Raw genomic sequence first — 13,818 nt, 5'->3', positions numbered from 1 at the left:
TTGGGCAATTTCCTTTAACCTCTCTGAATGCCAGTCTTCCTTGCATGAAAAATGAGACTATGCTCCACAAGACTGATGTGAGGGTTAAATGGGGTCAGGTATGTAAACTATTTAGCACAGGGCCCGGCATGTAGTAAGCATTCAATACTAACACCTACTAATAGAAATGCAAAATAAAACAATAAGATATATGGTTATTACTGTATGTAGAGGAGGAAAAGGTTTTCCTTCACCTTCTTAGGGTGTCTGAGTTTGAAAATTAAACTGATAAATATGATTAACAGGAGAAAAATATAAAAATCGACTTAATAGAAGTCTTACATGACATGGGAGCCTCAAAGGGAGATGAAGACCCGAAGAAATGGTTAAGCTGTGTGTTTCATGTTAGGTTTGATGAAACTGTGGAAAGATATGATTGAAAGGACATTATAAATATAAGGAAGTGGGGAAAACAGCAAGGCTTCCTTGTTCCCATTCTTCTGGGCATCTCCTTGTCCTCAGAGATAAGGATGCTCCTTTCCTCCAGGTAGAGGGCACCTCTCACAGAGGGTGTGATGACGGCTTCAGGGGAGAAGGGCAGGATGAGGTCAGAGTGACCTCACTGCTTCTGCCATTTCCTCAAACTCCTTCAGCTTAAAATATTGCACATGCCAAGGTGCCATACCTTGGAGCAGTGTCCTGAACCCCATCAGGACCTACCAGACTGGCGAAGATTTCTTTAAAAATTGATAATGCCCTGAGCTAGTAGGAATACAGTTAAAAAAAAAAAAAAAGGTCTTACATTTTATTGGGAGTATAAATTGGCATATATTTTAAGGTAACTTTCTGGTGCATATTAAATTTAAACATCCATGCCTCTTTGCCTTCACAGTTTCATTTCTAGGAATTTGTCTATTGAAATGCTTACTCAAGGAAACAAAACATAGTTTCTACAAAGATGGCTACCAGATAAAACCACAGTTACAGATGATTCAGATTACCATAAATACTGTTGTGGAAATTTAAGATATATATAAAAACAAGTCATACAATAATTTGTAGAGTATGATCCTCTTGAGGTAAAAAAAGGCATTATGTATGTTAATATACTCACAAAAAATATTGCTAGAGGTTAAGATTATAAAGTTTTTTCCTTCTTAGTGTTATTTTTTATGTTTAAACCACAAGCACTTAATAATTATATACTAGTGATAATTTGTAATTGAAATTATCTGGGGAGGAGAGGCGATACCAAAGTAAGTGGTGTGGTCTCTCAGGAGATCAAGAGTAACATCTAAGCCTCCTAGCAAAGTGGAGGCAGATGCCAGGTTGTAAAAGTCATTTCAAATACTTGAAAATAAACCTCCAGCCAAGCTGTCTGCATACTAATATTTAATATTCAAATTAAATTGTACATATACTCATTGAGAAACGTAGTGTAAATTAATAACTACTTTGACTTTAAAAAAAGCTGCACTACTTTTTTATAATTCAAACTGCGTAATTCTGATAAGATCCTTCTGTTGCTGCCTCATTTTACTTGAGGTTATCTCATGAGTGTAAATTCAATCATGTCTGTGCAAATGTTTTGCAATGCTCTGAAAAGTGCTAGATTGTGTACATCATTAGACTGGTCTTGAGTGGAGTAGCAATAAGCGTACAAATTATTCTAAAGAAAAGTGAGTCTTACTGCTCCCTGGAGGTAAAAGTACATATGTTTATTATATTTTGACATGAAGCTTTATATCAAAAACTGAATACTGTTTTTTAACACAATAGTTCTTCTGAATATTGAATCCTCACACGTGTGCAATTATTGCCTGCAGCTGCCAGTTAGTTTTGCCCTGAAACAATTTCTCCCTTCATACACTGTACATCTAAACTCGTCTCACATTCAGTTCAGACGATTAACGTAACACAGACCATTTCCTGTTTAATTTGCCAATCCAAGTTATTTATTCCTAATATTAAAACATGCTTTATTTTTAAAAATGCATTCAAAGGAATGAATGCACGGAGATGGACTTGCCAAGAGTTTCATATATAGGCAGATACAAAAGACATCTGTGGAGTAATCTAGGAATCCGATTACACTAGTTGTCATTGTTCTTTTTTCCAAGTTGGTAGAAAGAATGGGTGTAACCATGGAAATGTTCCTTCAAAAAACACAAATCTTAAACAAAACCCCAAAGCCTAGGAACATCATGGAAACCAAGGGGCCTAGACTTCCAACAGAGAATTACCATGACACAGAGTAGCTAAAAAAAAAAAACCTTTCCAAAACAGAAAGAAAAGTGCTACAAAGACATGGCCCTTTGCTTTTACTCCAGGCAAGATGCCTTTTGCTCTGTAAAATAAAACACTTGTCAGCAAGTACAGAAATAAAATACATGTCTAAAATTTTCCCCAAACGGACTATTGTTCAGTAGCTATTCAGCCATTTTCTTTAGATAATTGTGGTGTGGCATTTTAATCCTCAAGTAAAGCTGGATATTCCTCACATATTTGTTGAAGTGCAGTAGTTCCTTGGAAGACATAGATCCCCCTTCGTCTAAACTTGATTGGAAACAACAAAAACTTGGATAAATTCATATAAAGACAATAAACACTCTTTTGCCAAAGAGGCTTAAATATAGGCTAAGAACACTGCGATTATTTAGTTAATAATTAATTCAACAAATGTTTATCATAAGCTTCACATATGGTAAACTGTCAAACGCTAGGCTGAACAGCTGCCAACAGAAACAGACATCTCTAATATTACAGAATTTACATTTAATTTAGTGAACAATCATTAAATGAAAGGGACACTTGTATATAGTCTTAAGTAGTGAGAAGGAAATAAAACAGAGCAATGTGATGAAGACTTGTGAGTTCATGCGGGGAGGCTAGTGGAGACTGAGGCCTTGAAGACGTGACCTTTGAGCTGAGGTTTAAGAGCCAGTTAGAGTGAACCGTGAACAGATGTAGAGGAGGAGCCTTCCAGGCAGAGGAACGACCCGAGCGACGGTTCTGAGACAGGAATAAGCTTGGAGAACTACAGTAAAAGACAAAGTGGATCTGCCTGGAGCTTAAAAAGTACGAGAGAATTTAGGCAGGGCCAGATCATGTAGTCAAATTCTTGTCAAGACTGGAAAAATATGAAAGACATATCTGAAAAAATATATATGAGTGTATTAGGAATGGAGAAGTGAGGAAACGAAAGAAAGAAGTAAAGCAGAAGAGCACTGGAGGGTGGGAAGTGCGGTAAACTGCTACAGTAAGAAAAAAGAATCATTCAAAAGAGAAATGCATTGAATGCCAGAATTTAAAGTGATAAAAACAAAGAATTCCATCCAAATGCCATGGCTGCTACTCAGCAGAAGGAAATAAAGTCTATGTTCAGGTACACTTTGTGTGTAAATTGGACTTTTATATCTCCAAACCACTGTTCCAGTAAGTTATTTATTATTACATTAATGGTGGTGTTGATTTCAGAAACAAATATCCTATGAAAACCTATGGATCCCTTAAGATATAAAATTTCAAATTAGTCTGGAGACTTTCAAACATATTAACAGAAAAATAGTTTAGAAGAAACAGATGAAATATTACCAGCAACACGCTAAATTATGATACATTCCAGGATGATATCCAAACCGTTGGTATGGGCACCGACCATTCAGAAGGCAGACTGGCTGTAGGACAACAGCAGGATTGAGATCTCTCATGGGTCAGGCATTTACCCTTAAATGCTGGAGAGTTGAAAGGCTCAGGGGGAAGGCTTGTTGAGGGCTCAGAGCATCGCCATCTACAAACCAGGATGAAAATCTTTTCATATTTTAACAACCAGTGTGGTTGTACCAGCATTGTGGAAAGTATTAGCAGAATATCAGTCCTGAGCCATGTCTACTTAATACAATCCTCTGCAGCCACTATATTCATCAATACTTCATGACGAGTCATTCCGTGATACATTATGTCATGAAGAAGGGAGATGACACAGCAGTGTGCATATTCATCTTATGTATGTTGGCATGTGTATGTGGAAATGGACAGACAAAATTGAGAAGATTCATAATCTCAAGAGGACCTGTGGATTTTTATTTTTCCTTAATGCTTATTTGTATTTCATATATTTCCCACAATAAAAGTAAGTACAAGCTAAAATATTATGCTTAGAATATAGTATTATATACTACTTTGGAATTATAATGATTGGTAAAGAAAAATGGAAAGGGGAAGTATGTATCAGTGAAGAAGCTCTGAACCACAGAAAACTGCAATACACAACTGTTCTCCCTTTTTTTTCTTGTTTTGTTACAAATAAAAGCTCTGTCATAGAAATACAGCATTCATATCAATTGATTAAGACACTAGGATCTGAAAACTGGAATTCTATAAACCTGAAGCTTTATTTAACTTATGTAGATTCATGGAATTTTATAGCAAAAAGGATCCTGACAAGATCATATCCTCTGTGCTAAGGTTTGGCAGACTTTTGTTCAGGCATACTTGGGAGGATATTAATCCTACTCTCTGCTAAATTTGTTAAAATTAAAGATCTCCCTTTAGCAGACGGCACAGTACTTTAACTCTAGATTCCTGACAGAAAGGATAAAATAAATTCTTTGCTACTCTGTGTTTATCCAAAGTTTAGTCTCAAACACATATTCATGGACGATTGCTTGAAGACATAGAATTCATCTTTTTATCTAATCACTGTGTAATCTATCCTTGGATCATGCCATACCACTGAACAGTCACACATTAGAATTGTAATATATTGGCTCCTTACAGTTTCGTCATGTAAAAAAAAAAAAGAAGCTTCACACTATTATTGTAGGGTTGTTATGAAGAATGTTCACAACATCATATGACATTGATTTCGTAAGTATCTGAAGAAGACATTTTCCCCAGGTCCCCTACCTGGAAAAGTTCCACTTCCCCTCAGTAGGAAGCCTTGCTTGTATCATATGTATCCTGTAAGTCTTGCAAAAAACTATCCTTTCCCTTTTACATTGACTGCTGGGAAGTTCTGGAACAATTTAGAGCCTACCTAGTGACATGCATTTTGTCAGTTCACTAACTGTGTGACCTTGGGCAAGTCACTTAACTCTCTGTCACTCAGTTTCCTCAACTGTAAAGGGAGGGTAATAATAATACCTACCTCTTAAGATTGTTGTGAGGACTAAATGAATAAACACATGTAAATCATTTTGAACAGTCCCTAGTACATAGTAACTACTGTCATGAATCCAGACTTTTTTCCCTGTGAAGAAATTGATACTGACCACACAGATCTTCTCTTTCCAATAAAAGTAAGGTGAGGCTTTTTAATATCCAATGCTGACTCATATGTTTGAAAACTAAGAAGAAGTAATTTATAATAATTTATAGCCAATGCATTTAGAGACAACCTTCAAAATTGTTTCAGAGCTTCTGGGTTGAATGCATGAAGATTCATGGCATACCTAAACAAAAACAAAGAAGTTGCTCAGGCAATGTGCAGAAAATGGAACGTTCATTTCTTCTTCCCTTTCTCTCCCTGCACCCCTTTTTTCTTTCCCCCTTTCTTTCTCGCCTACCATACATGGCAGTTGCAAATGAAGGCAATGATCTATTCTATGAGCTACAAAGAACACAAAAAGGACCAGAGGAAAAGAATCTTTTGTTATTATTATTATATTTCCTGTTCTAGATTGAACTGTTCATATCAACTAATATTACTAATTTACAAATATAAAATAAACATGTTTTGGAATACAAAATAACCATCACAACTGGAGTGACAATGCATTTATAATAGTTAATGACTTTTCCAAGGAGTTCAGCTTTGGAAATCTTAAAGGCAAAGAAAAAAATACACCAGATGCAGTTTGTTTGCTTAACATATAGATTATAGCACTGAGAGTAATCTAGTGAAAAATTTCAAGTCAATAACCAAATTTTTATGGCATTTGAGACAACAGAGCTTGAAAATTTATGGTATGTTCAACATGCTGGTGAATACACTGTTGGAGATCCTTGTGGAGAAACTTTGTGACCACCAGTCTACACAAGGATTGCAATCATTTATATACAACAAAAGCCAGAAACTGCTGGCTTTAAAAAACCTTATTTGTCAAACATTATTGACCAGAAGTTCAACAAAAGAGTTCTTAATCAGCAAACTTCTTTAAAATTTGCACTTGTAATATGGTCTTAATATTACTATAAGATTAAAATCAACTATATCTTCTTCGTTTTATAGTTATGATGGTTTAAAGAACCACTCCAGTGATTTTAGAAAAGAGGCTTGAGAAAATGTGTTAGAAACGGAAGGAATGTAAATGGAGGAGGGTGTCCAAGTGGTACAAGGAATGGACTGTGGAGACACACAGATGCACCCCCAGATTTCCTTTCTAGGAAGGACTTACTGCCCGGCTGCAGGAAGGGTGTCCAGTTTTTGGCAACTTCAGCGCCTGCCTCAGCTTCAGAAAGCCACCCTGCCCCGGGCAGCCTACGTGTAACTGAGCAAGGATAGGGTGTAAAGGGCCAACCATCTGGCCTGACAGGGCACAGCTCTGCCAAGCAGTATGAATCCCAGAGAGACTCTTCTGGTCCAGCGTCACAGTTCCAATTCTTGCTCTCCTGGATCCTGCTTCCTCACAACTCCTTTTAAAGGTGTGAGTCCCTAAAAACAATCTTATACCCCAAACTCCATCTTAATGTCTGCTTTTAGAGAACCTAACCTGTGACAGTGATCCATCTTCCACTGTCAAATGAGATATTATGAGTTCTAAAATAATATGTGCTGCACAGTGCATTCCATTTTTATAAAAATGAACATTGACATATACATCGGAAAATGGATGTATGTACACTAAATTTTAACTGTGGTTATCACTAGAAGAATGGGACTATGAGGGCCTTTTTCCTTCTATTTTATTCCTTTGGAAAAAAATCATGTACTCATATGAAACAGACAACCGGGGCTCTAATTTCCAGGTCTGTACTTAATTTCCAAGCTTGTATTCACTTGAGATAAGTTGGGTTATATGGCGGTAACATGCTTTCTTTAAAACAGCAAAGGTCTATTTCTCACTGTGCTAGGTTCTACTTTTCTTCATTCTGAGATGCTGGCCAGTAGAGAACCTTTATCTGCTAGTCTCATGGCAAAAGGACCAGGTAATAGAGTGAACCTCTGCTCAGAAATGACAGACATCACTTCCACTCATATCAGCCCATCAAACCCAATCACACGGCATTGTCACATTGCCTGAAGCAGGAGTGCATGATCCTCCTGCAATGAGGAACATGGCATATGATTGAAAAGTAACATAATCAGCCACAGAACTTGAGCAAGTTACTTATTTACACTTCTTTAGTAAAAAAAAGACTCATAGAACCCAAGAATGGACTAACAGATACCAAAGGGAAAGGGACTGGGGAGGATGGGTGGCAAGGGACAGATAAGGGGGAAAATGGGGCATTACGAATAGATAACAGGGGGAGTCTAGTAACCATAATGTTGTTCAAGTAAACTAAAAAAAGATTACTTCTTTGGTAATCTGTTAACTGCAGGTAACAGTACTACCTCAGAGGGTTGAAAAGGATGAGAATACCTAAAAACATTTATCTCAGTACCTAGCATATAATAAACACCAATAAGTACTTATTTTTATATCTTTCTTTATTTAAAAATTATATATATATTTATTTAAAAATTTTATGAGTATATTTCACAATGTATTCATTCCATAAATATTTACTAAGCATCTATTATGTACCAGGAACTCTTCAAGGCCCTGGAAATACATAATTAAACAAGAGACATGAAGTCCCTGCCATCCGTGAAGGACAGGACAGTTACAGGCAGGCAGGCAAACTGAAAACAACTGGCTTCCAGGACACCGAAAACCTGAGGGCAGATGTACTCTTTGGCAACACCTGGGCGCTGATTCTGCTTTCTTCCTTTGAATGAGAAATGGCCTCTCTGTTCTGAGTGTGGCTGGAAAACTGTTGATACTTCCTATTATTAAAGACATAGATTGTTTAAATTCCTTATAAATAATGCTATAGGTCCCAAGAATAAAAATGTTTTACACTCTTTCATGATAAAAAACATTAAAAAAAACATAGGAATACAAGGGAACTTCCTCAACCTAATAAAGGGCATATATGGAATACCCACAGCTAACAAATTAAGTAAAAATACTTAATGGTGAGAGATTGAAAGCTTTGCTTCAAAGGTCAGTAGCAAGACATGCATATCTGCTCTTACCACTTCTATTCAACATTGTGCTGGAGGTTCTAGCCAGGGCAATTAAGCAAAATAAATAAATAAAAACCATCCAGGTTGGAAAGGAAGAAGTAAAACATGGTCTAGTATATCAAAAATCCTAAGGAACTGACAAGAATATTACTAGAGCTGATATGCAAATTCAGCAAGACTGCAAGATATAAGATCAATATATAAAATTAATTGTATTCAATATACTAGCAATGAACAATCCAAAAATAAAATAGAAATTATTTTATTTACAATAGCATCAAAAATACTTAGATGCTATTCTGTGGAACAGAGTAAAGAGTCTAGATATAAACCCAAGCATATATGGTCAATTAATATATGATAAAGGAGCCGTGGACATACAATGGGGAAATGACAGCCTCTTCAACAGCTGGTGTTGGCAAAACTAGACAGCTATATGTAAGAGAATGAAACTGGATTATTGTCTAACCCCACACACAAAAGTAAACTCAAAATGGATCAAAGACCTGAATGTAAGTCATGAAACCATAAAACTCTTAGAAAAAAATACAGGGAAAAATCTCTTGGACATAAACATGAGCAACTTCTTCATGAACATATCTCTCTAGGCAAGGGAAACAAAAGCAAAAATGAATAAGTGGGACTACATCTAACTAAAAAGCTTCTGTACAGCAAAGGATACCATCAGTAGAACAAAAAGACATCCTACAGCATGGGAGAATATATTCATAAATGACAGATCTGATAAAGGGTTGACATCCAAAATATATAAAGAGCTCACACACTTCAATAAACAAAAAGCAAATAATCCAATAAAAAAATGGGCACAGGATCTGAACAGACACTTCTCCAAAGAAGAAATTCAGATGGCCAACAGACACATGAAAAGATGCTCCACATCAGTAATCAGAGAAATGCAAATTAAAACCACAATGAGATATCACATCTCACCAGTTAGGATGGCCAACATCCAAAAGACAAATAATAACAAGTGTTGGTGAGGATGTGGAGAAAGGGAAACCCTCCTACACTGCTGGTGGGAATGTACATTAGTTCAACCATTGTGGAAAGCAGTATGGAGGTTCCTCAAAAAGCTCAAAATAGAAATACCATTTGACCCAGGAATTCCACTTCTAGGAATTTACCCTCAGGATGCAGCAGCCCAATTTGAAAAAGACATGTGCACTCCTATGTTTATCACAGCACTATTTACAATAACCAAAAAATGGAAGCAACCTAAGTGTCCATCAGTAGATGAATGGATAAAGAAGAGGTGGTACATATACACAGTGGAATATTATTCAGCCATAAGAAGAAAAGAATTCCTACCATTTGCAACAACATGGATGGGGCTAGAGGGTATTATGCTCGGTGGAATAAGCCAGGCGGAGAAAGACAAGTACCAAATGATTTCACTCATCTGTGGAGTATAAGAACAAAGAAAAAACTGAAGGAACAAAACAGCAGCAGACTCACAGAACCCAAGAATGGACTAACAGATACCAAAGGGAAAGGGACTGGGGAGGATGGGTGGGAAGGGACAGATAAAGGGGAAAATGGGGCATTACGAATAGATAATAGGGGGAGTCTAGTAACCATAAAGTTGTTCAAGTAATTGTACATTAATGATATCAAAATTTTTAAAAATTAAAAAACCACACACACAAAAATACTTAGGGAAAATAAAATACCTAGGAAAAAATTTAACAAAAGAAGTGGAAGATTTGTGCAATGAAAACTATAAAACATCCCTAAAGACCTAAGAAAAAAATATACAAATAAATGAAAAGACATTTTTTTTCATGGACTAGGCAACCTAATATTGTTAAGTAACACTACCCAAATTGATCTACTGATTCATTGCAATCGCTATCAAAATTATCTGTCTCCCTTGCAGAAACTGATAGGCTAATCCTAGAATTCATAAAGAAATGCAAGGGGTCCAGAACACCAAAGCACTATTGAGAAGGAAGAACAAAGTAATCCATCCCAGGGACTATAAATTGGTACTATGTCTTAGTCAACTCAGGCTGCTGTAAGAGAATACCATAGACTGGGTAGCTTACAGACAACAGAATTTTATTTATCCTAGTTTTGGAGGCTGGAAGTCCAAGATCAGGTGCCAGCATTGTTTTGTTCTGGTGAGAACTCTCTGCAGGGTGCAGGAGAGACTTTGTTGTATCTTCATATGGCAGAGAGAGGAAGAGAGAGCTCTCCAAAGTCCCTTTTAAGTGGACACCAATTCCATTCACGAGGGCTCCACTCTCAAGACCTAACCTAAAGGTCCTCAACTCCCAATGCCATCATTCTGGGGATTAGGATTTCAACATATGAACTTTAGGGGGACACAAACATTCAGTCCATTGCATACAAACACTTGGGAAAATATTTGGCACTATTTGTAGAGTTGAAAATTCATGGCAATTCTATTCCTTGGTTTAAGCCCAAAATAAATTATTCCTTAAATACAACAAAAAGTAGGAAAAACCTTGAAACAACCCAGGTCTATCAGTAGAAGAATGGAAAATAAACTCTAGTCATATTTGAATATGGTTTATCTCTATAGTGGGATAATGGTGGAAGATTACATATGATCTTGGAAGATTACATATAGGATGATTTTTTTAATAGAATAAAAAACAAATATTTAAAATATTTTTTAGGAAACATACAGATAAAACCATGCAAAACAAAGGAATAATAGGCAAAAAATAAAGGACTGATGGACGCTTCCAATGTAGGGAGGCAAGGAATGAGGGGATTGCACCATATAGCTAGTTGTGGGTTATCTTCAGGGTCCTGATTGTTGAATTGGATGGTGATTTCATGGATGCTCAATCAGTATTAAAAATAAGTAAAAAATTAATAAGGGCCTTGCATGGATCAATAGTGGGAATGGGTCATAAAATTCTATTTCTGTGCACCACTTGAGGTCTACTATAACAAGACACAAAATAAAACAAACAAAATATAACCATTATCTCAAATTGAAATTTTAGATTCTTTCTCAAAATAAAGCCATGTCACAAGAGAGAAATGGAAAATAAATCAGGTTAAATGTCTTATCTTGAGACTTGCAGGTTAGTTGATTATTTCTCAACATTGACAGAAAGATTTATTTCAAATGTAGCTAGTAAAAATTTAAGTATAAGAGATAAAAAACAAAACCATAATCAACTAAGTTTTAGAGGCAAATGAAAAATGATAATCAAGAAAGCTTAACAAATGAAAAGCAAAAATTTCAGAAATAAGAAGAAACATAATTATTACAATAAATTTGTGAGAATTAAATGAGGATGAAACAAGCTCAGTGCCTCAAACATTATTTTGTTTATTCACTTAGAAAATAAAAAATTGTAGTGACCAAGTTAAAATGCCATTTGAGATAGTAAACAATTTTAACATAGTGCATGCATTTAATTGGCTTTAGAAATTACATGTAAAAAAGACGTAAATATATGTTAATTAATTTAAAAATACAGTAGCTGCCTCTGTAATGGTCTATACTTTCCTTTATCGCACCCTAAACAGAATTTTCTTTAAGTAAATACCAAGACTGGTATTCTATCAAGTTAGTTTTTCTAGACCCATCTTTTAATTGTTCTTAGCATCTCCAGGATATAGAAATTCCATTGTGTTTATTAAAACCACGTGAAGTAGGTATTGCTATTCTCCACACCCCTGCTGCCTTCTTTCAATAGATGAGGAAACTGAGGCTCAGAAAGGCTAAGTAGTCTTTTCAGGTTATATACAGCTGGTAAGTTGTGCTTCCAGCATTCAAACCCAACCGCTGGCCACATGGCTAACATTCAATCACTAATGTTTCACTGCTACCACAGTCCATGTGAGATAATCTACAATGCTGTACAAAAACCATATTAGATCATATACTAATAATCTAGAACCAAGACAATAACCATGCCCTCTGTTTTCCATTACTCTTGGAAGATTTCTATCCAAATTTGCAATGTGAGCCAATCTCTGTGTTAAGACATGTTAAGAACAAAATCACTCTGGTCCTTTGCTGCCCTCTCATGGAAGGTGTACGTAATACACAGAAATCCCCAGCTGATAACTGCAGTCTCACTTTGTTGTAACAACTATTTCAGGTGTACCTAGCTCTAAGTAATAAATGAGTTTCTAGAACAATGCAACTAGTACATAGAGGTACTCAAATGTTTGTAGAATTGAACTGAAAGTTTTATCCACTGAATTATCTGATATGTATTAGAAACTTATTTTTATAAGAATCTTATGATAAAAAATTTAGTTAAATGACTAAACATCTTCCAATTTAATCTTTGTGGTATACATATTGGCACATATTATGTTTATTTTAAATTATAAAATTGCATCATGTGGCCAATTTATTTACAATAGATAAAATTTAAGAATTTACATAATAAAAATTATAATTTGAAAATTTCAGCTTAATCACTTGGTTCAAGAGTCTTTGCTTCTTTTTGAAGCCCAAATCTAACAAATAGTCAAAGTAAATGGCTCAAGTTTCTTTTCATTTCCTGCTCTTTGTTTAGTCTCTGTTGGACCACAGTCCATCTCAGGAGAGAGAACAAGTGTCTTGAACTCTGCAACAGACAGGCCTGATCAATCTTCAGCAGAACCTAGGAAGAACAGCATTGTTTGGTGTTTTCATGTAGGTAAATAGTTATCTCCCTAGCTATTTCCTCGAGCTGATAAGGCAATTAATGATCATAGTAACACTAAAGCTCATAAATTTATGACTTCAAAACAGTGAGGGAGTTGTGTAGCTCCATAGTAAAAATTACTCCTTCACTATCTCACGGATGAGTGGTCTTCTAAAGTGATGGCTGATCTTTCAAGGGAACTTTTTCCAGGCTTCCTCCTGGAGTGGAGTGTTTAAGTGCATAGAATTGGACCTCACCTACCTCTCTTCACTGGGAAAGACTATGCACATCACTGAGGTTTGTGGTATCATTCCTACATATGGGAAGATACCGTAAATATCATTCCTATGTATTGGGTAAAGAAAAATATAGCTGCTAATGTACTCACCAAAATAGTTCCTGAATTATTCCAGTAGCTCAATCCCAACTGCCTGTTATGAGCTATTCAAGAGCTTTGCTATTCACATCTTTCTTCCCATTCTCAATGGTATCATACTACCTCAGGCTTGTATCTTCTTATATTCATTTGTCAAATACTGTTATTTCTTAAGCACTAGGTGAAAGCATTGTGTAAAGAGCTACAATGATTAACAAAAGAGACATGGCCTGATCTCATGTAACTCACAGGCTGGAAAGAGAAAACACACACCAAGAAAATAAATATATTGACAGAGAGTTTGATAAGTTTTGATTCAGGAAAATAACAGGATGTTTAAAGGAAGAGCGTAGGAAATATAGGTCTTAATTTATATTCAGACTAGAGGGAAGGCTGCCATTCAGAGAAGGGCCCTCTGTGGAACAGAACCCTGAATCCATTATTAGAGTCTTATCTTTCTCTGGTCACAGGACTCCACTGAGCTTTCAATGCTGCTCTTCTCCACTTGCTTCCCTGAGGTCACAGTTCACTTCATCTTCTAATGAGTAAGCCTAGCATTCCCAGGAATCCAACCTTAGCCT

General features: G+C 36.0%; 1 protein-coding gene across 1 annotated transcript in view; it reads right to left on the bottom strand.

Moving 5' to 3' along the window:
* The window catches only part of LOC140846909 (bromodomain adjacent to zinc finger domain protein 2B-like), a 191,587-nt gene that overhangs the window by 138,675 nt on the left and 39,094 nt on the right, over positions 1–13,818 (bottom strand). The window contains exon 3 of the mRNA XM_073225164.1: positions 5,253–5,432. The gene's annotated coding sequence lies outside the window, so the exon portion shown is untranslated. The remainder of the gene's footprint in view (positions 1–5,252; positions 5,433–13,818) is intronic.

The sequence above is a fragment of the Manis javanica genome, chromosome 16 (genome assembly GCF_040802235.1).
Source record: "Manis javanica isolate MJ-LG chromosome 16, MJ_LKY, whole genome shotgun sequence".
In the NCBI taxonomy this organism is placed as follows: Eukaryota; Metazoa; Chordata; class Mammalia; order Pholidota; family Manidae; genus Manis; species Manis javanica.
Note: the sequence above shows the minus strand (reverse complement) of the source record. Positions and strands in the feature narration are given on the sequence as shown.